Consider the following 25,134-nt stretch of genomic DNA (forward strand, 5'->3'; position numbering starts at 1 on the left):
CGAATAATTGAAGCACGCACAAAAAGGCTCTTTAGACAATACAGAATAAAAGAGAGAGATAAATGGGATTTAACGTTCACTCGACACAAACTAGGTCATTTCGGGACTAACATATGGTTCAATTTCAATACAGAATAAGATAAGGGTTTAGGATAAAGCTATGTTCACTCACTAGACGTTTTTGTAAGCCTCGTCGAATTGACTGGAGCTCCTGGAGCCACCATAAACTTGATTAGAGTCTAAATATCATTTGTCTATAATGTGCATCCTCTAAATACATCTTGTTTACAGCGACAAAAAGATGGCAGTTGTATAGCATTCAAACTTAAGATTTAATTAAGTAATGTCGCGGTGACAATAGGCCCTCACATCAGCCATTTTCCCGAAAGGAAAACTTTGATGTTGATCAAATTTAATAAGGAACTGCATTGTTAACCGTTAACAAGGTTTACAAAAATTATGGATATCAATAGGGTTCGTTCTCTTAAGACCTCCACTATTCAAAACAAGTTTGGAGAAAAACAAACGTTCAAAACTAAGGCCTCTATCGCTTTATCAAGAAAGATAAATCCCTTAAAAACTGTAGCCCCTACTGCGTTAACTAGCCAATTTTTGTCGGATGGACAGACAGACAGACTGACATGTGTTACGACATAATACACCCACACTTAAATGTGTGCCGATAAAGAGTTATACCAAACTCTTAGAATGTGCATGATACGAAGACGTGTAAGTCATACTTATCAAACAAGCAAGATTGATTTAACTTTAAAAAAAAAACATGTACCTTTTTCATCTGTTTTAATGGATATATTATTACCTGTTTATTATAAAGTGAAGTGAAATCACTATAAGAAATTTTAACAACCAGTTCTGATGACATTAATAATAATTCTGTTGCTACCGCTAATGCCGTAAAATGATCGATTTCGGTTATTCTGTATATAAGAAAAAATGAAAACAAATAATTGTTTTTGATAATAACAACTATAAACTGGTTTCTCTAGAATCTCCGTCTTCATTAGTCCTGTCGGTGCAGAACAGTAAGACGTTAACCCACATTTAATTTCATTTCTATAGAATCTTGTAAATTTAAGAGATTGTAAACTATGTTATCTATACTCGCACACTTTTACAGGCAGTGTAATCTTTCTTGATTGTGTTCCCTATATACTAGTGAACGCTGATTACAATATTTACAAGCACATAGTTGGGTCATATGCAGTCATGTAAAGCTTTTTATTGCTTCCAAGATCTTCTCTATTTATAGCAGTTCTCTCTTTCTCATTTTCATGCTTTTTGTATGCCAATTTTCATTTACCATTTTAAATTTATTAATGATGAATTAACAGTTTCCTCTAGATAGTTCTCCTTGCGATCTCGGTATTCCTAAATATTCCTAAATCAATGGTGAGACCTTATTTCAACAATCGAGTTAACTCCCCTTAAATGCTTTACGTATCAGAAAGCCAATTTTCATTTCCTATTTTAAATGTATTGATGAGGCATTAACAGTGTCCTCTATATAGTTAATCTTGGTCCTGGAATTAAATATAAGTTAATTATCGTTCAGAGAGAAAAAAATGTAGGGGGCATGGACTCAAAGGAAAAGAATAGGCAATTTATATTGGCATAACATCCGTTAGGATTGATTATGTGAGTAATATCGGGCCAACCTGCATTGGATGTTTACTATTTAGATTGTGTAATGTCTGGAGGTCTTTAGTTTGAGTTTTAATCTAGAATATTGAGCCTTTAGGCCTTACCTTTTCTTAGGTCCACATTTCTCAAACACGGCTTCTATTACCACTTTTTCGAAAGCTGACATCTCGACTGTTTTCCTTAGTTTTTTTTGTACTACTAACCATTTATTTTTTGCTGGTTTAGGATCTAGGATATAAAATATGAAAAAAAAAAAAATAATAATAATAAAAAAAATATGAAAAATTCTCCAAACAATATTCTGTCAACTTGTATGTAAGAGTTATGGCTTATTTTAATGGTGTATCTTTCACCTTCACCTTTCACAAGTTCTCGACAGAAGATCTATAATCAGTTGATCCCAGAGGAGAACTTTGAAAGATCATAAGATATGAAGACTAGAGCCGTATTGAGTCGTAACTAGCTCAGAGCAACGGGGAGGGGGGGGGACGTAGATCCCCTAAAACCTGTCTAAAACCTGAGAACTCGACCCATCTCCATGTCACTATAAAATTACCAGATATAAACATGTATAAGGATAAAAATATATATTTTGTAAGATAATATTAATGTTTGTTACCTAGTTTGGGCTCTGGTTTATAATCCTCTACAATATCACTTATACTCACATTAGAATCAGATTCATCTAAACCATTCGCATTGCATCTGAAAGCAAATATACATGGACTGAAATAATATGAGGCAGAGAGAGAGAGAGAGAGAGAGAGAGAGAGGTACCAGTACAGTGTACCGTGTGATTACTTCTACTGGCGAATGGCCTTTGGGTATCTTTTATACAGGTCCAGACTGTCTCTCCATAAGCTATTAGTGATTAGTGATATGATATAGTGTCTCGTTTATTTAAAGGGTTTATTTGCAAAATGATATTTGGTGCATGCTAAAAACTGTAAAAAAAAAAACCCAAACATATTTCGCCTGTATCATTATGTTAGACGTACCTTGAGTTGGACATTTGGGTCTGTTGTTTCAGTATCTGTAATGATATTTATAATATTTTTATACAATCAGTATATTGGCCCCAAAATTCATCGATAAACTGATAATTTCCGACGCGCTCAAATTCATATATGAATCATAATCAAATAGCATTTAGTAACTGGATAGAGTCAAAACAAAAACACACACTTATGGAAAACAGCTACTAGTGTTTAAGGCAACGCTTCGAAGAGTATTCTCTCTACGTTATCAAGCTAATACAGCAATAAAGATATAAGGTAAATATATTTAACATGACCGAAACCGTATGACAACAACTAGATCAAAGGCCCGTGACACAACAGTTATAAGACTGATTATTATAGTTTTTGGTGGCTTGTCTGTTAAATACGACAATTGTGTGGATTAGTTTCTCTTGTGAAACGCCGCTTGCCACAAACCACTTACCAAGTTCGCATTCCAACCGCGGAGGGTAGACCTATCCGGGTAATATGGTAAAGAGGACCCCTTCTAAGTGTTGCCTTCTTCTATGGTTCGAGTTATTGAATAAATACTTACCTTTGAATAAAGGCGGAATATTTTGCCCACAGATTTCCAAGTTGGATAGGTTTCTAGGTATGATGCTATTGTTTTCTCACGATCACCATCAAATGATTGATACAGAATACTGAAAATAAGAAACTGTTGAACTGTTGGACATAACATATGGTTCTCATCATTTACATCTGAACATGATTTCGAAGCAGAGTTAGTGTTCTGCTTCGCCCCTGGAATCTCGGTCAAGTTTACCAATGAAGTAGATTTCAGAAATGACTTTCTTGTGAAAGGTTTATCCATTGAAATTTTGAAGTATTTTTTAAATAGTTTTCTGTTACGGTATTCTTCGGGTAGTAAATTGGGAACTTCTGTAGTCTGTACACCAACCGATTCCACACAATAAAATGGAAAGGGTCTTCGGATGAATTCCAAATGACAAATTGAAATGAGATTACTGTCCAGAAATTTCCATTTTTTGTAACCATAGCTACAAGGATTATCGTGTTGACTGAAATATTCTCGCCAATTTGTCCATACGGTATCTGAGCCGTCTGGGGTGTTGCATAGTTCGAAATATTCCACCTGTCCAAAACAGGAACAGACGGCAAATTTTCGGGATCGATCATCAACTACATAGAATTTAACCCATTGTAAAGGGATTCCATATTGCAGTTGTAGACCATCTAGTTCTAGATCGACGTTAGGTTTGAAAACAGCCTCAGTGAGATTCTCGTAATTAGGAATACGCTGTGTTGCTACAAGCAATTCGTGTTTGGTCATTCCAAGGAAGACATGCCGATAAACTTCACCATTCTCATCAAGTTGAAAACATGGCGATTCTAACACTATATCTGTTAACCCGTCATATTCTTCTACAGCCAACAAATGCTCCAAACGATTCATTATGAAAAATGTTATCTAAATAAACAATTAAATATAGACTACCCGTTCTCCATGCTGATAACATAATCATATGACGTCACAGTAGAAAACCTCCTCGACGTAATGTGAACAATGCTCCCTAACGTATTAATAATTCGTTTTGTTTCGTTTCGCTTCATTTTATTTTCGTTTTAATAAATTTCTCACATTAACCTTGCCATGCTGAACGGCGGGATTTACCGTCGAGTAGGGCCTGCGACAGGGCTCTCGGTGAGGGGATTTGGGTTCTTTCCGTTTGGGCTCGAAAATTTCTGAAAGAAACATGGTCTCTAACTCTAACGTCATTTTAGCGTGTATCTGGGGTAACTGGAGGTCTCGCAGATTTAACACGACATACCCAATACATATTGTGCTACAGTTTAGTTTACTGATGTAATAATAATCAGATGAAGACGGTTTTGACAGACATTTCAAGCAAGCAAACAAATGGAAAAACAAAAACCGTGACCATCAGACGCCAAAATATCAAAAAGAAAGTTTTCTTTGCAACATAAACTATTCGTTATTTTTTTTCTACACCCAAAATCATTTTGAACAGGATTTAAACAGAAGGGGGCCCGTATACTATGACGGTGACAAGAGCAAAGGCCCGGGCATGTGACTTATCGTTTTTAATTCACCAATCTTTCCAAAAATAGTGGACTGGCAGAATCCGATTCTGATCCTACCCACGCCAATAGGTACCCCTATTCACAAGAAAATCATTTCTGAAATCTACTTCATTGGTAAACTTGACCGAGATTCCAGAGGCGAAGCAGAACACTAACCCTGCTTCAAAATCATGTTCAGATGTAAATGATGAGAACCATATGTTATGTCCAACAGTTCAACAGTTTCTTATTTTCAGTATTCTGTATCAATCATGTGATGGTGATCGTGAGAAAACAATAGCATCATACCTAGAAACCTATCCAACTTGGAAATCTGTAGGCAAAATATTCCGCCTTTATTCAAAGGTAAGTACTTATTCAATTACTCAGCTAACCCCGGGCCACTCTAAGCTCTGGGCCCCTGGACAATTGTCCCCCCCCCCCCCGCCCGCTCTGTCAATCATACAAATACGAATAGATAGGTTGACGGCAACATCTCCATATTGGTGTCATATATTCTTTGAGGTTGTTATACGTAATTACTTGTGTTTAGTAATTGTATTTTTATTATTGAAAAGTGAAATGAGCCTTCTAAAACTCGATTGTTATAAACCGTGAATTCTCGTTTATCTCTTATTTGAATATGTTTTCCATTAATGTTGACTTAAATTGACAAATAATAAGTGTTTTCAATGTCGAACATTTTGGATGATACTGAATTAGAACTTAGTTACTTTAACTGTACTGTATGCTTTCCTTCACGTTTCCATGCTTGGCTACTTCTTTTCATCGGCTCTTAAGATACTCTTAAGATATTTTGCTTTCTTGTATATCGAATAAACACAATAAAATTGTCGGTAGATGTATTAATATTTTATTTTATTTGTATCACACATTTCTATACTAGCCGAACAATTCGTTTACTAAGGTCAACTGAACAAAAACAACTTAATTACTATATTATGCAACTATTGAGTTATCAAAAGAATTGCATTTGGGGGATGTTCCATGCAGCTATTGAATTTACAAAAGAAATGAATTTGTGGAATGTAGGCTACTGTTTTTAATCGGAGATGGCGAATATCATAGAATGATAAATGGTTGTTCGCCATTCGTTTTATATAATAATTTTAAAATCCTAGTAGATTGTTTATGCTTTTATTGAAAACACTGACCCATTATCCCTTTTTAATTGTCATGTGTTATTTGAAGCTCCACAGTGTAAACAGGCACCGGTTGTACGTAACAAGGAGTAGGGTCGCCTGTGTAACCTTATGGGTTTTTCTATGGGTCCTCCGGTCCCCCCCCCCCCCACTGCTAAAGACTCTTGCGCGCAAGCGAATTATTGAAATAAAATTGAACCATATGTTAGTCCCGAAATGGGGTGGGTGGGGGGGGGGTGGATGGCCGAATGGTTAGCACGTGCGCGCTCTATCATAAGGTCTGTCATTGAGTCAGCTGGCGTGGTTTCCATTCCTCGGTTGTACGTGTCACGGAGTAGGGTCGCCTGTCCAACATCGTGGGTTTCCCCCGGGTCCTCCGGTTTCCTCCCACTGCTAAAGATCCCTACGCGCAAGCGATTATTGAAATAAAATTGAACCATATTATGTAAGTCCCGAAATGACCTAGTTTGTGTCGAGTGGACGTTAAACCACATCTGTCTCTCTGTCTCGTCCCGAAATGACCTAGTTTGTGTCGAGTGGGCATTAAAACCTATTTCTCTCTCTCTCGTTCACAGCGAAGCGAAAGATAGAGAAACCGACATCTTGTGTAGATGAAAGTGTCACAAGTTCCGTATTCTTAGTAGTATGGTAGTAGTTATTTTCGCATTTTTACTGCAACGAGAATGATGTATGTTCGTTTTGTAGGACAAAGCTAAACTATTTTAGGTGCTTGGTAGCATTACCCCTCGATCAGACATCGTGATTGGACAGAGAATATCGATTTAAAAAAAAACATGGCAAAAAACGAAAACGAATGGCGAATTAGTCTTTGCCATTCGGATGGCGAATATCCTCTGTCATTTTTAATAAATAACTTTCTCTGTATTTTTTGTTACATAGACGGCAAATATAAATAAACTTTAATAGCACACCACAGTTGCGGTTCATTCAAACGGCAATAAGTAAGATTAGATAAACAGTTGACATTTCTCGCTATAAAAGTTAAAAATGAGATAATGAAACGGAAATATGTTGAAAATGTCAGTCAAGTTATTGTCATTCGACTATCCATTTCTAAGGTTATTTCATCAACCGCGCAAAACGTATTTAATTCTACTTAATCGGAAGCATCCGATGTCATCGACCGTTGTTTATGGTCTTGGTAAGTTAATTAATGTCTAGTTAATAATTCATATAAATATAAGGTCCAAAGAAAAACCTACAATAGGCGGTTTGAACTAAACATTAAAGTAACGATACGCCATTTGTTTATTTCGCTTAAATAAATTAAATTTCTATCAGCTTAATCCACCCTAATATGTATACTCAGATTGATTATTTAATATTCAATTAAGTAATGAAAATCAAAATAATTACGCTGGATAATGTCCCGGCTTGGATTTAATCGGATTTTAAAAGGCCTACAAGTGAAATTTCGCGACAAAAAATGACGGCGGGCTTATTACATAGCGAAACAGCAGGGATCGGTGAAATTTAAATTCCACATATCTGTCATATTTCTGAAGCAATGGCCCGAGAAATCCCTCTCTGATCATTGCTGGATTGGCTTCTGATACTTGAGCTTTTGAGGGAGTGTGTTTATTCTTCCCATTCAATCAAATCTTTCCCATGTACAGCAACATGACGGCCCTTCGTTTTATCTGGGGTCTTACCTAAAACTTTGGACAGTGATTTAAAGCTACGTTCCCAGAAAAGTATTTATCGGGTGGTTATTTCCAATAAAAGTATGGCAATTTTGGTATATGGAAAGTACAAATATCTAATATTACTAGAAAAATACTGGATTCCCTGAAAAACATTCATGGGGCGCATACAGGACAAAAATGTAAAGGTTTCCCTAATCGAAAGCCCGACGATTAGAAGCGTGTGCACGCGGAGATTGAGAGCTTGATGTACATGTTGATAAACTTTATGAAGAATGAGACGTACAACACTTTCTGAGATAAAATTCACGAAAAGAGACGGGGGCGGTGGATAATCCGAGAATTTAATTAGGCTTCGATATTTGTAACAAATAGTCAACGTTTAAAGACAACATCGTATTGTTTACGCAATGAATTCTCCTCCTACTTCGCATCGGTACCGGGAGAGGTAACTCACGTGACACAAACATGACCTCTTTTGATCGATTTTTTATAGCCAGGGTATCCCCGACAATTAATTATGATAAATTAATTAGTCTGAATATGTTTTTAGTCCAGATATATCATCAAATTACCCAGTTTGTACCCGGGAATGTATCTTTAATATTAAAAACGGTGAACATGTTGTTCGTCTCCATGTGTTTGTTCATATTGGTCATTACCCATTGTTTACATTGTACGCGCTTTCGATAGCCTCGTTTGTCACACAATTAGTATTTCTGAAATATTCTGCTATGCACTGGTTAGTGGAGCATAATGCATTTCGTGAGTAATGACGTAACGTAATGTAAACATATGTGGAGCTATGTTTAAAGGACAATATTGGTGCCAGTCATTATCACATATGTGATAGAGCTGGTTAAACACATTCCAAATATACTCAGCCAAATTAAAAACTTGACACTCGGGATTTTTGGGACTAGATTTTTAATATTTGGTTTAAGGCAACTATTTTAGTGTTATGTTGTACACAGACGACCTTGACATCAACAGAAAGCAAGAATACGTCTCGCCGGAAGTCCTTGAAATTGATAACGTTCGTGATGTCACAGTACCCCCCAAAATGAAATTCACAGACTTGGAGAACAATCGGAATAAAGTATTTAGTAACGGTTGTGGCCTCCTCTAGCGTCTCGTACTGCCACACAACGTCTTCTCATGTATCTCAGAACATTAGTAAACACTACCCGAGGAAGACGTCGCCACTGCTCAGCAAGAGCATGTTGAAGGTCAGTGGTGGATTCACTTGCTGATGAACACGTCGACCCAGTTCGTCCCAGATGTGTTCAATAGGATTAAGGTCGGGGACTTGGACACCGGCATTTCTTAAAAAATTCTGGGTAGCAATTGCTGTATGGGGTCGAGCGTTGTCTTGTTGAAACGTTAGTCCAGGCCCATGTCTCTGCATAAACGGAAGAAGAACAGTTTGCAAAATCTGATCAGTGTACTGGACAGCATTTAAGTTCCCTTGGACAACAACAAGAGGATAACGTCTATGTGCACAAAAAGAACCCCAAACCATGACGCTGCCGCCACCAAATCGGTCAACTTCTCTGACGCATACTTGAGCGTAACGTTCACCTCGTCTGCGGTACACTCGGGCCCTGCCATCGGCAAATCTCTAAGTGAATCGAGATTTGTCACTAAAGACAACCGAATTGCACTGTCTTTGAGTAAATCTTATGTGTCTTGTGGCCCACACAAGTCGGTTACGGCGATGAAGAGGTGTCAATATTGGTCCATTATATGGCCTCCGAGCTCGAAGACCAGCAGCCTGCAAGCGATTTCGAACAGTTTGTGCAGTTACCCTTCCACCAAACATCTCTCTACTTGTGGCGGTTGCAGTGACAAATCTGTTTCTAAGATGACGTAATCGTATTGCTTGATCTTCCTGGAGTGACGTCACACGTAGCGCTCCCGCCACAGACTGAACAGCATAGAGCCTACCTATAGCACGTAGACGTTCTACATTTGAAAGGCGCGGCATTTTCTAACAAAGATGAAAATAACAATTTTAATTTGTTTTTCCAGTTCAAGTTACGCGTGCGTGTTCAGTTTAAGCAAACTTGCATCGATTGACCTCACGAGTTTGTGTTTGCACGTGTATTTCAGGTTTTTCATCTTTATATGCTCAAAAGTCACGTGATCCACGTGACTTTACAATTTTATGAAATTAAAGGCTTCTTACTACTTACTATCGTTAGAAACACTTTAAAATTTATTTGACTTACCAGAAAAAAAAATTTGTTGAAATTCATCAGTGTCAAGTTTTAAATTTGGCTGAGTACTAGTATATAATTTTAACATAGTGATCATTGCTACGATAGCTGAGTAATACAGTTTTCCAGAATCGGAAGTGACGAACGCCAAAGGAAAACACGAGTCATCTCTCTATATAACTGACTGATGTGACGAGTGATAACGGATATACGGGCGAATTTCTGCTCACTAATAATTCATTCGAAGACCAAAAGTTGTTGTATGAGATTGTGAGAGGATATCTGACAATTCATAAAAAGAATTGACTGCCACTAGATAAGTGAACACGAAAGAAAAACAGAAGAAGTCCGTGCATTACCATGTTTTTTATAAGATACAGAATGAATATAAACAAGGGAATGTAGGGACTATTTCTATTTTTCTCGTGTTCTCTTATCTAATGACATTCAATTACTTTATTGAATTGTCAGGTATCCTCTTACAGTCCCATATATCAACTTTTGGTCTTCGAAGGAATTATTAGTGAGCAGAAATTCGGCCGTATATCCGTTATCACTCGTCACATCAGTCAGTTATATAGAGAGATGACTCGTGTTTTCCTTTGGCGTTCGTCACTTCCGACTCAGGAAACATGTATTACTCAGCTATCGTAGCAATGGTCTCTGTGTTAAAATTATATTTGGAATGTGTTTAACCAGCTCTATCACATATGTGATAATGACTGGCACCAATATTGTCCTTTAAACTCGAATGATTTTGTTACGCTGAAATGTATTGGTTGTTGATCCGACTGTTGACGAGTCATATTTTGGAACAGAAATTTGCGGTTATTACAGCAGTGTCTGAGTTTGATAGGTCTCATCAACCGAAACACTGCGAGGAGTATACATGTCTGTGTTCAATACTTCACACACTATTGCAGTTTACAGGTGATTCCGAATAGCGCTAAAATGGCGGATCGGAACCTTAAATGAATAGTCGATGATTTCACTTGGTACATGTTGATAATGGGTTCAAGTAAGCAAATCATTAGTAGGCATTTATAACGTTTGATAAACAAAGTGAAACAAGGGTCATAACTCTAGAAGTTATTAATGAAAATTGCTTAAATTCAATAGGATTCTTCGTTTTACTAATTTAAATAATGCATATCGGATGATAACTTTAGTCGTTAGAATGTTCACGGGGCTCTACAAAGAGAAACAAGGGACATAACTCCAGCAGTAATTAACGAAATCTGTAGTATTTCAATAGGGTTCTTCGTTATGTTAATCTAAGTAATGCATATAAATTTAAGACACATTGTTGTCGCTAGAGCGTTTACAGGGCTCAACAACGGGAACGGGAAACAATGCCGATAACTCTAGAAGCGTTGAATGGAAATTGTTGAAATTATATAGGAGTCTTCGTTTCGCTAATTTATATAAGGCATATAAATTTAAAAGGGAACGGATGATAACTTTAGTCGTTAGAGCGTTCACAGGGATTTACAAAGTGAAACGAGGGCAATAACTCTAGAAGTAATTGACTGATGTAAAAAATATATATATAAATTTGATACAGATCGAATGATTGTGACACTATGGGGACAGGTGTGACTATCCCCGTCACGGACTCCAAATAAGAGATAGGCTGTGACACTATAGGTAGAGTTACGTTGCGACTATCCTTTGTCACGGTACTAAAAAAAGGGAATTATATGTGACACTTTCGTCTAGGACTTTCTTTGACGTCACGTTGTGGGATCAATTATTTCATTCATCAATTAACTGACTCTGGAACACCATTTATATTTTTACTAAGTTTATATAACAAATACAACAAACTACAAAGGATAAATACAGGAAAACTACAACATCTATTATAGATAGTTTAGGAGTTATTAAAATATCCACGGTCTGAGGTAAAATCCTTCATAACTCTGACATAACGGCTTAAACATCATATTGTGTCTGGTAAAGTGTATTAGGTAATATAGCAGAATAAGTAATAATAATATGATTGTCTTACATGTATATATATTCTCTACTAAATTGTTTGGGTTATGAGTCCTATAGAAGCAGCATGAACGGAGGACCATTTCGTTGATACAGTATACCCACCACATCCACCAAAATGTATTTCAGTGACATAGAAAAACTCATCGGGTAATTCTTGATTTAACTCAATAGCCACGGTATTCTTTGACCAAGCAAACATGTCCACTTTACCTGAAAAGTTTCCTTTACTAGTAGGTTGATTATCTTCCAAATTCGGATAAAATGCATAATAACTGTTGCCGTTTGAGTTAAAATTGGAAATGAATATTGGTTTCCATTAGTTGCGTAGCCATTTATTGTTCCATTGCTCATCATTGACTTAGTCAAAAAAACAACATACAGATAATCTCCTAGGATACCATTTGTTGTTGGATTGTAGTCGACGGGTGCGTTGATAGAAATCTTCAAATCTTGATTGTCTGGGTACACTGACAGTTGACCTAAAATGGCGTCTCTTTGTTCTGATATCCAGTCTTGTCTCATTATAACGTTGGTTTTGTTTGAATAAAAGTCAAGATCTGTATTCGTCAAATTTGAGAAAGAATATTTGGAAATAAAACTGATAATTCTATCTGGTTAAAAGTCACAGAATAGCTGTATGATATTTTCATTTTCAATTATCACAGAATATACACCATTTACAGGGCTAACTTTAGACTCCGATTCATCTTTACAGGCTGAATAAAATAAAATAATCAGAAAACAATCAGTTTCATTTACCTACATAACAATGCAAAACACGAATTTAGCTGTATGAATTCTTCAATAAGGATTTGGTATATATCAATTTCATATACATTTATATAGGTCTGCGAATTCCCAAATACCCTGTCAACAACACTATAGACGCCAATATTTATAGCTAAATGGATTTCAGACGCGGAACATATTGGGTAGAAGATACCTTTGCGTTAAAGGGTCACCGTAAAGTAGTGGCTGTGTCTCAAACACTACAGATCCAAGAGACAAATAACAGGGCGTTGGGATGATGTTTCAGTCGCCTCATCGATCAAAACTGCCAAGGGGAAGATAATTGGGTTTTATTGAGGCTAAATTCTGATATTTAAATACTTACATGATATGATACGGTGACAAACATGACCATAAAAATATGGTTTACATTGACACGTGGTTAAATCAGTACTTCTTTCTTTTAGACACGAATTCACCTACATTAAAATATACAAATAGCTTTACTTATATCTTATGAACCCGCTTATATTAAAATATATTAAACAGATAGCTATACTTATCTTTTATACACGAATACACCTATAATAAAATATACAGAAAATAGAGATACTTAATGTTTATACACAAAGTCACCTATTCGTTAATTAAAGATGGAAATACGCTCATATAGAAGTTGTGTCTCGAAAAAATGACAGTCATAGACAGCAGCTTATACGAAAAAAAAATGTATGTTGACCAAATATGACAAGGGTGCTTCCAAAATGTCACTCTATTAATTATTTTCCAAGACATCTATAAAGTTTCTAAATTCATACCTGCCTGATAGACAACAAAGTACCTTTATAAATGTAAATGTGTCTTCTTGTTCTTATAAACCAAAAGAACATGGCGTACCACAAGGTTCAACTTTGACTCCTTTATTATTTAATAATGATACACGTATTTATACCAGTGCAATAAATGATTTAACTGTATTTAAATTCTAAATTTGATTTTTTTTTGCATATGCTATAACAATTTATACAGGACCAAATAAAAAAAATTTGTGTTTACGTTTACCTGACCAACCCCAAAATCGCCGATGCGAAACTTTTTTTTTTTATTAATATCTGATGGTATTCTTATTTTCATCACCTAAAGTAATCCTAGTAGTTTGACTCGTGTGAACCACATTTTGATGTCTGAAAGGGCAACGCCCACTTAACCATAATTTGTTGTCCGAAAGGGACATCCCCGAGGCTCACCAGTCACCTAAGAATCACTCTTCACCTAAAGGTCACGCAAGGCCCATAAATCTACCAACGGTCACCCTAATCTCACCCGACACCTTAAGCTCACTGGTCAACTTTCAGATTGCCACTGATTTACGAAATCTTGTTAACTTTTAGAGGTTGCATTTATCATAGGATCTTTTTGAAATGTGTAATGTTCAGCTGAGGACAACTTTCCGCCAGTTAACCGGCCTTGTATTACTCCCCATGTTAACACTCCTGGGGTGTATTGGTATTGCATTAAAAATAAATAAAAAAATACTCACATTTTGTATGTAATAACACTTTCCCTGATAAAATCCACATAAGTTGGTGGACATAGTAGGATTATAAATATGACGAATTTTTGATAGTGATATGAAATTGTTTTGTTGAGAACAGAAAATAACACAGTGGATTTTACCCTTTACATTATACAAACTGGTTTTAGTTATCAGTTGATTATGTCTTAACACTAAATCTGGATAATTTATAAAACCCTATTTTAATGGATGAAGCTGATACAAGTGTTATAAAAAGAAATATGAAGACACCTTTAACTTTCTCCATACTTAAGATTAAAATCCTTACACTATTTTAATTTTGAATGACAATGATTCAAATTTTGAATGAAGAAAATAATAAAGTTGTCATCAAAATTATATGAAGACATAATATAATGGAAACTATTACACGCCAGCTTTGAAAGCGTTGGAAACTTTAAATAAGCTGTATTGTTCCATCGTGATAGTTGTTCGTCATCATTGTTTGTTGATCGTTTAAGATGTATTGGATAGTATTGATTACTAGTAGACATCACCTGAATAATTTACCATATCTTTTGTTACTAATAGATATGCAGCTTTTATTCGTTAAAGAGATGGACGTAATGGATTAATAAATTTACTTCCCATTTTGTATTCGATCGTGAGAAAGTCTTATTAACAGACCTTGTGGGAAAACCAAGATGCTCAACAGACAAATTGTCTCATAACAACAGTATTTTCGGCTATCTGTGAATACATATCTTAATTAAGATGAGTTCGTAAATAAACTCTGACCCCGACGTTCGCAATTTTCGTTTTTAGTCCACGTTTTTGTTTTTTTCTATTAGCAACAGAGCAACGAAAGCCCACATTTTTTTGCGTAGGGCAAACGACGACGACTCGTCCCTAGAAACCCCGGACTAAATAGATCCGAGAAGAGTTTTCGTAATTTGCATGAGACATGCGAAAGCTCGGACTTCGTATTTTACACAGAACCATTTCTCTTTATAAGTAGGTTTACTGGTCATTCACATGATTAATCCCATAACCATGGCAAATAAATAAGCTACCCCCGATCGATATATGAACAAAATGTTACCCCTGATCGATATATGAACAAAATGTTTGTGAACCTGTTAATGTTTACTGGTCCACTCATTCACATGAGTAATCCCATAGCCGCGCCAAGTAAATAATCTACCCCTGATCGATATATGAATGAAATGTTTGTGGACCAGTTGACAGGGACAAAAATATCAAATAGCTTTGGTGCCACAATTATTATTTTTATACAGCGTGATAAATTATCATTTCTTTAGATTTATCAATTAAAAATTGGCAGATTCAGTAAATGCTCTTCATGAACTGACACTTTTAGATAGGTGAACTCCCCAAAATCTTCTACTTACTAAATCAACTTCTCTGTGCAGCATGCAATATATATTATCAATATATTATATTATAGAAGAACAGAACTTAATCCAAAGAATAAAATAAAGTTCCATCAACGAAGTTGAAAAAAAAGAACAAAACTTAATCCAAAGAATAAAATAAAGTTTCTTCAACGAACTAAAATTCAGGGCCATAATTCAGGAAGTTACGATCCGATCCGATTGTCACAATTTTCTTCTGATTTTGATGAAACTTGAAATGTTAGTTTATAACCTAAAGATCTTGGTTGCTTTTGATATCTTTTTGGTTATAAACTTTCGGTTTCATCAAAATTGTCACAATTTTCTTCTGATTTTGATGAAACTTGAAATGTAAGTTTATAACCCAAAGATCTTGGTTGCTTTTGATATCCGCTTGTGGTCCCTGTAGAGATCACAATTTTTACCTGATTTAAAACAAAATGTGTGAATATATCACCATTACACACTAAGATCTTGGATCCTTTTGATAATCGCGGATACTCGAACTTAACTTACTGGATTATGGCCCCTGATTGTTCGAAAAATGGCATTTTTAGCTTGCGGATTCTCTAGAGGTCACAAACTGTTTTTCAGATTTAAAAAAAAACGTTTTAATATTTCACCATTCCACCATAATGAAGGTTGAATTCGAAATGAAACTGCCCAACAAAATGTATGCAAATTGTGTAATACGAAGGTTGCAATACGAAGTGTGCAATACAAAGGTTGTCGTCCCTCAAGAAGTCACAATTTTTATCCGATTCTGATGAAACTCAAAGATCCCAAAGATCTCAGTCCTTTTTGATATTTGCGCATTTCAGACCATAACTTTCTGGATTATTGCCCCTGATTGTACAAAAAATCCCGTTTGTTTTTAGCGTGTTCTCTATCCATCTCTTGCAAAATGTGGGCGTATCCTGCCTGGCAGCCGCTGGTTTAAAATGTGTATCCAGTATTGTGAAAACTGTTTTATCCTTTAAACTTTAGGACACACGTTTACATCAGTTAATGAAGCGACCGACCGAAGGATATGTCACGTGACATTCAGTATGGCCGGCTAGTTTTACCAGAGATAAATAAAGGGTAAACTTATCTCTGGGGTCGAGATTGGCTCGGACAAAATCCGAGATTTACAAAAAAAAATCGAGTTTTACAGCCACTGATGAAAATTCAAACCAAAAAAATCTCTAAAATTATAGGTCTAAGAATCTGGAATTTTCGTTATTTGTATCGGCCGTATAGAAAAACTCCATTATTAAAAGTCTGATTCACCCCGCCATGTAAATAGGCCGTCCGTGATATATATATATCAAATTTACATAGCTTTGGTGTCACGATTTTTATTTTTATATATTAGTATTGGTGTCTATGGAAGCCGATGATTCCCCCTTCGTTAACTACGTTCAAAGGCAAAGCCGTGACGAATGGTCCTGGGAACGGGTTCTTTCCTATCTCCGATTATCTATCGTCCTTACTCGAGGATATCTTGATAATCCGTTGGAAATAATGCGCCTCGGGAAGATTATATAGCCTAGGGGCATCTTCCGATAATGCACAACTGGAAACCCTTGTCCCACAGCAATACTAAATATACGACGAGGCCTCGTCGTTAGGGGGTGACCGTGGTACTGGAGCGTCTACAAATAGACCGGGAGCCCAGGAGGTTAGCCTAGAAGAAAAGTGTACCAATTTTCACAAGTATGGTATCGAAGCTTTCATATCTGGTATCATCAGAATGTAAGTCTGCCGAGTATCTGGTGATGGGTTTGGCTTTGAGGACTAGGATTCTGGGCATGAATTCTTGGGATAGATTAGCTGAAATCTGTACCACTTAAAACTGCTTTTGAGTTGTTCAGCACCACCAGAGGAATCATGAATGATCACTGCCAGACAGTTTATGCGGTGGGTTACCCCTAACAGAACAGACACACCCAATATGCCACGCCTGCCAGCTAAGCTAGATTAGCTTAAATCCGTACCGCCTAAAACTGCTTGGAAGTCGTTCAGCACCACAGGAATCATGAATGATCACTGCCAGACAGTTTGTGCGGTGGGCTACCCCTAACGCACATGCCCAAAATGCCAGCCCCGCCCCCTCCCCACCTAGGCTAGATTAGCTGAAGCCTCTACCACCTAAAACTGCTTGGAAGTTGTTCAGCACCACAGGAATCATTAAGGACCACTGCCAGGCAGTTTGTGCGGTGGGTTACCCCTAACACTAACAAACACTCCAAAAATGCCACGCCCCCAACTAGGCTTGTCTAGCGTATGCCTGTACTACCTAAAACTGCTTGGAAGTTGTTCAGCACCACCACAGGAACCAAGAATAACCACTACAAGACAGTTTGTTCGGTGTGGTACCAATGACAAAAAGTCCAAAATGTCACGCCCCGCAACAAGGCTACATAAGCTGAAGGATGATGCCACCCTGGGGAAATTTTAATATGCAAGATGGCCGTCATGAGACATTTTCTGGTTATTTACTTTAATTTAGTGGGGTAAAATTCGGGAGAGATTCTCTCAAACCTTGGTATGAAGGTAGTTTCTATAAGAATCAGACCCATTGAATCCGACGAGCTTAGGTGTTCCTCCTAAAAGTGACTGCTAATTCCACAAGGAAGCCAAATTCACAATGGTGTGTAATATATTGAAATATAGGTTTTTGTTGTCAATTACTTCAAATATAAACATAAAAAACATGTTTCGACCAAACGGTATTCGAATCCGATGATATTCTTTCCCTTGTATTTTTATAAGGACACAAATTATACACGGTCAAACAGAATCAACCATCAGGCCATCGTGAGTCGAAAGCAAATATTTATAAAAGCTAAAGAGAGGGTGACCGCGACTGGTGTCATAGTGGATCATAATGTATGCTTGACAATTCGCTCTATGAATTCGGCGAATCAGAAAACCTTAGTTTAAAACATTACTAACATCGTTATGTCTCGCCAAAATTGGTGGCCATTTTGAATATGACCTCAACCTGGAATACCCTTTGGTCGGAACATGTTTTTATGTTTATATCTGAAGTAACTGACACCGAAAACCTATATTTTAATATACTGCACACCTTTGTTAGGGGACTATATGGGTTTCCCTCCAAAATAAGCCTCCATTTTGAATTTGGCCCCCTAGCGGAATTAGCCATCACTTTTAGGAGAAATAGCAAAATTCATTGGATTCAGCCAGGGTGCCAGGGTGGCATTACCCAGATTCTGAATCTACACATAATAAAGACATATAATCCACCCAAAACCTACATTTCATTATATTGCACATCCTTTTAGTGAACTTTATGAGTTTCCCTCTAAAATGAGCCTCCATTTTGAATTGGTCCCTCTAGCGAAATTAGCCATCACTTTCAGGAGGAATACCCTAGCTCATTGGAATTAGCGGGTCGAATTCTTCTAGAAACATATTCAAACCGAGGTCCGAGAGCAGCTGTCACATATTTTACCCCACTGAATAACCAGAAACCGCCTCATGTCGGCCATCTTGAATATGTAAAATTTCCCCAATTCTGAATCAACACATATAGAAGATGTATATAAACACCAATAACAATTAGATGGATTATATTTCCATGTTAAGGCTTAAAATGGGGTTTGGCAACCGGAATTTATGGTTCGTATGTCAGTGGTCACTGAGTTGAACCACTACTTATTATTCTTCATACGATTACTTAATCTTTAATAGATATTACATACTCATGAAAATATGTAATACCCAGAATTCTCAATAAGTCTGACCCAGCTGATAAAGCCAAATTTTTGGGAGGGGGCGCTTGGCTGTCGTGGCTTATGGGAGAACCCCACCAAACAAACTCTCTAGCAATGGACAGTGTGATCCCTGGGGTGCTGAACAATTTCCAAGCTGTTTTAAGTGGTACACACTTCAGCTACTCTAGCCTAAGTGCGAGGCGTGTCATTAATTTCTGCGTGTCTATTAGGGATAACCCACCGTACAATTGGTTTGGCAGTGATCATTCATGATTCCTGTGGTGGTGCTGAACAACACCAAAGCAGTTATAAGTGGTACATATTTCAGCTAATCTAGCCTAGTTGCGGGACGGGGCATTTTGGGCGTTTCTTTCAGGGGTACCCCACCGCAATATCTGTCTGGCAGTGGTAATTCATGATCCCTGTGGTGGTGATGAACAACTTCCAAGAACTTTTAGGTGGTACGAACTTCAGCTTATCTAGCCTAGTTGGGGGGGGGGGGGGCGTTTATTTTCGTCGTGTCTGTCAGGGTAACCCACCGCACAAATTGTCTGGCAGTGATCATTCTTGGTTCCTGTGGTGGTGCTGAACAACTTCCAAGCAGTTTTAAGTGGTACAGATTTCAGCTAATCTAGCCTAGCTGTGGTCTGGCAATTACATAACTCTGTCGGGGGTACCCCACCACTAGAAATGTCTGTCAGAGTGTTTTTGCAATACTTGAAGATGTAAGGTACACTGATGTACCATTTTCATGTGGTACACATTTGAGCTAATCTAGCTCAAGAATTCATACCCAGAATCGCAGCCCTCACAGCCACACCCACCACCAGATACCCGGCAGACTTACATTCTGATGATACCAGATATGCCTGCATTAATACCATATATGTGAAAATTGGTACACTTTTCAGCTAGGTTGACCCCCTGGGCTCCTGCTCTAAAACTAGAGGAAAATAATACTTTTAAGAACAACTGACGTTTATTTCGGGTGCTGGTATATACAGTGTGAGTGAGTCTAATAATATTAAATGCATAATAATGAATAAAGAAAATACAAAATACATATTACTATAACACTAAGAAATATAAAATGTCGACTGATATATCATTATATATATATATACTTTATGTAATAAAGTGAACGTTAAGGATACCATACGTAGCGCATGTGCAATTGTGCATGCAATGTCCTTTATATGGAGAATGCATGCGCGCGTGTAATATTTGCAGAATATTTACATTATTAATTCTAGATGTAATCTATATAATCCATGAGAGCTGGATGAGATGTAGAGTTCTACTTGGAACATTGTACATCGTTTATATGTCACCCAATACGCTCGTGGATATTATTAACGAAACAAAGATTTCATTATTAACGCGTACACTAATTATGTGGTCTTTAAAATGTACCAACATTGTATGCTCAATATTAGAGGCTATTCTATTTGCTCCTCAATATAAAGTAATATACATAAAATATAAGACAATTAAAATATTACAATAAGACAATTAAAATATCAAAATAGACATAGTGTAGTTTAGACTTACCTAGAGGAATATAACACTTTTAAGAACAACTGACGTTTATTTCGGATTCTGGTATATACAGTGTGAGTGAGTAAAGAGAGACGGGACTCACTCCCATATATACCCTAACGGCGCTAACCCTTATCATCAGTGTTAAGTAAGTTTTAATCCTCTTAGTTTCTAAACTTGGTCTGAACCTATAACTGCAGGAACCGCAATTAATGTTTCGACTCGAACTATATAAAAGTTAAATAAGAGATCTTGAAAACCATTAAATGTTTAAATAATTATAATGTGAATGAACTGTGCAGGAAAAAGGCTTTTCGGTGAGATGTGATAAGACATGTATGACTAAAGATCTGAACGTAATATCTGTATACTATAACAGTCCTTATCTCGCTTCGTTGCGGCATCACCATCCCATGCTACCATTTGCGTAAAGGTTGAGGGTGGGGTATTTTGGGAAATCGAACTTGCGATAGATTTGATTGAACGGGTAGGAATAAACACACTCCTCAAAGGCACAAATATTAGAAGCTAATCCAGCAATGGCCAGAGAGGGATTTCTCGGCCATTGCTTCAGGAATATGCTGATTTGTAGGCGAATGGTTTATTTCAAAGCATGTTAGAACACAGGTAATATGACATTTTCTTACTACATAGTTGCCAATATATTACATAAATTGTTCTAAAAGCTCAGAAGATACAATAATGTAAAAACCTAAAAAAAAAAAAAATGTCTGTGTCGGAAAATTTGTTGATAAATCATAGCTACGCCACTGACACTAACCCAACTATAATGTGCCAACGGATATAAGAGAATCGACAATGTTCATTTCTCGCACCAATCACTAGAAAAAGTCCCAAAAAAACCCACCCTGAAAACTCCCAAAACACTCTTACTTCCTACGCTTGGCAAGAATTTTGAAATTTGCTTTTTTACATACCCGCTCTTCCCATCCATTTTGAAAAATCCTTTATCGCTTTAGCTCTATGATAGTAGGGTGACCCATGCAACAATAATTATCCGCTAAGAAATTCGGTCTTACCTGGAGAGTTGTTGACTGTCCAACGACGAATTTCTGAATGATGACAAAACACCGCCGGGTCCGCTGGGAGCACGTGCGAGTAATTCATCGCAGCAAATATCCACTATATATGGCCATGCACGTGGTATTGTCACAACATCAGATGGTAGATAAAGACAAGTTAAAATTTATTTCATCACGCGTTTGTCTTGAGAAATTATTTGATCGCAAACTACGTTCAAAATTCTAAAAATTATTGTCGTTTTTATTTTTCAATTCGCTATTTATCTACAGAGTGTTGTCATTTAGTTTCGGCGATTTCACATCTCCGTAGAACTTGTTTTAGACGGGATAAGAAAAAAAGCCGTAGTTATCTTTTAATTTTTTAAAGGTTCCTAATATCTTCGTGGAATCGCTAAGACGACTGGTGTCAAGTTAGAAAATAAACAAATTGTTTCGTATCTTAAATTTGCTACCGGGAATTAATCGAAACGCACAATAGTCTCGGTTGACTATATTTACTGTTCGAGACTATTGGCTTTTAGGGTTAAAGGGAAACAAATCTTTTTAATTTGTTTAGGAATTGACCGACTGACTTGTTTTAATTTGTTGTCAACCCATTCAATTAGCAAGCATGACGTCCAACGATGAATTACTATCCAGCATTGGTTTGGGCGATGACTAAGATCTCAGTACAATAACTAATCTTCACTTCGCAAGAATTACAAATACGCTAGTACTAGGCATTATTAATAAATTTCCGACCAATACGGAGCACCGGTCTATAATTACTGCTTTACATGACGACTGCGTGACGTTTGATAACAAAGGTATTCAAAGTAGGCTGGCTAGACTGAAGACAAAGACTAGAAAGCTGGGTAAAAATAAAAATAATTCTAATAACGCTTTAAAATTATATGACGATTATCTCGACAGTCCTTTTTTCCCCGGGTTAGTGGACAAGACACCATCGGCAGATACCAGCACGGTACATTTAATAAATAGAGAGACACAGACATCTGTCGATGCTGCGACTTTGACCAAATTAAATAGGAAAAATAAGAATTTATTAAGAAGGGTCAATACGTACAAAAAAAAAATTCCGTTTAAAAAATCGACTAAGGAAGACCTCAAAAGAATTGATTCGCGCGAAGGCTAATAATAATAAAGTTTTGGCATATAAAAAAACTGGTTGTAAGTCCCAACCTCGTGGCGAAGAAGTAATTTTGTATGTCAAAAATCAAACCTCAACGTTTCCGAAAAGAACGTCAACGCGGTTATAACCGCATGTTTGGCTGTCGCGGGACTGAAATCTAATCATGCCCCAAAAAGAACTAGAGTTTAAAGAATATCATGTGAGCGCGTGGTGTATCTTTAAAGCATGTTTCGGAAACCTTAAAGTCAGCAAAAAACACCACTTTATATAGGGACGACACTACAAAATTTGGCTCTTAATTCGGTACATATGCACTAACCGCTGACTCGACTCATACGCCAATTATTATTGGTCTTCGGAATATGGCTGATAAATCTGCGCAAACTACTCTTGCAACTTTAAATGAAATTTTGGCAGATCTTGATGATATAGCTGGGCCCATTAGTAAATCCGTAATTTTCGAAATTAGAAATACGATGTCAGACAGAGCCAGCACCGAAAAGTTCTTTAACAATTTATTTACACAGTACAGAGGCAATATTTGTTCTAAATTAGTAGAAAACTGGTCTGATTTATCAGATTCAGAGCGAAATATTCACCTAAATATAAATCATTTCTTTTGCGGTCTTCATCTATTAACTGGTTTGGCCGATAAAAGTGCGTCTGAATTGAAGAAATTTGAGGAAATGTATTTTAAAATGTATTCGGCCCAAACGTTTAAAACCGCTTCTTCATTTTTGCCAAACGAACCTGGGTGTGTTCGATTGGTTCGGACCATCTGTAAAGCCTTTACAAAGGGTGGGGACGAAAAGTCGGGTTGTTATTTGCCTTTTAAGTTGTATCTTAAGTCCCTTGGGATTTCAAAATTACCGCTAACGCCATTTCATGATAACCGGTTTAATATTATTTTCCACATTGTCGCAATTGTAAATTATATGGCCAAGCATATAACAAATTTTCTTGGTGATTTTGGAACAGAAAATAGATTGACCCAAAGCATATTTTTGGATATTAAAATTCCGTTATTTCATATTGAGTGCCAGGCTTTGGGCTTGATAGATAAATTAATTACAGCTCCACTGTGGCGCATTAATGCACTTGGCATGAAAACTATTTATCAGGAATTACATGATTTTTTGGAAAACCCTAATATTGAAAACTTTGTTGAAGGTAAATCACACCCATTTGAATCTCTAATTAAAATTGAAAATGATTCGGTCCTTGCTAACCTGACGAAATTTGATTCTGATTTAACTTTTAATTCAACCCTGATCCATATTTTGGAAGTCCTCTTTGCTGAGTTTAGAAAGTACATTGCAAAAATTTTACTTGAGTATCGAGATGACTTTAATCCTTCGTGTTCGAGTTCTGCCATGCCTCACAACAAATTACCGGAAACCGTGTTCAGTCATCTCGATAGATTAATCGCGCCCTCGTCTAATATTTTTGGCAACGAAGCGTCCATTTTATGTAAAATGAATAAATCTGATGAATGGCTAAAAAATCTTTCACCTGATAAACGTAATTTGGTCTTAATGGATGCTCAAACGATAACTAAAAATCAACTTTTTAAATTTAGGCAAAGACGGGAAGAAATCGAAAAGAAAAGCTAGCGGTTCTTTTGGCAAAAAAGAATGAATTAGTACAAAAGGGGAAACGTGAGATTAGGAAAAAAGAGCGCCTAACAACAGAAATTATCGGGGTGGGTCTTTGGAAAAGTAAAGAGGGTATGGAAAATGGGCTTTTACAACTTACAGATAGGCAAATAAAAGAGGCACTGAAGGCACAGCTCCGGTTTCGTAGGTATGTTTTAAATCAGCAAGTTTCCAATAAGTCTATATTTTATTTTTCTGTCGCCGGTAAGGAACACTCGATTTCAGTTTTAAAAGAAAATTTACAAAAATTAATTGACCTGGCTGATCCTACCTAACCGGAAGAAACTTTCAATGCCCCTTTTTAGCGGTTATAAAAAAATACAATTTCTTCATTCTTCGTTTCTAAAACCATTTTATTTGTCAATCCAGACGTCCCAGCAGACCGACATTCCGACACTTCTCACAGTATTTTAACAATTCATTATTTAATAACTGTTTTCTTTAAACCAATCGGTTGATTTTCAGATAGCAATTTATGTTACAAAATACGCCTACTACTGTACATCTGCTTTGATATCGTGCTTGAAAAGTTGCCCTTGAGATACTCTAAGTAAAACATAACTTTTTATTTTGTCCCAAGGGGAACAATTTGGAATATATGTTTAT

General features: G+C 36.7%; 1 long non-coding RNA gene across 1 annotated transcript; it reads right to left on the reverse strand.

The window, feature by feature from the left end:
* Positions 1–1,789: 1,789 nt before the first annotated feature.
* LOC126824799 (uncharacterized) lies at positions 1,790–21,756 on the reverse strand. The gene is made up of 4 exons (XR_007681632.2): positions 21,739–21,756; positions 2,661–2,695; positions 2,282–2,367; positions 1,790–1,890 (listed from the first exon to the last, which is right to left on the reverse strand). It is a non-coding gene; the product is annotated as an uncharacterized LOC126824799 (long non-coding RNA).
* Positions 21,757–25,134: the final 3,378 nt, after the last annotated feature.

Source organism: Patella vulgata, chromosome 6 (assembly GCF_932274485.2).
Source record: "Patella vulgata chromosome 6, xgPatVulg1.2, whole genome shotgun sequence".
NCBI classification, from domain to species: Eukaryota; Metazoa; Mollusca; class Gastropoda; family Patellidae; genus Patella; species Patella vulgata.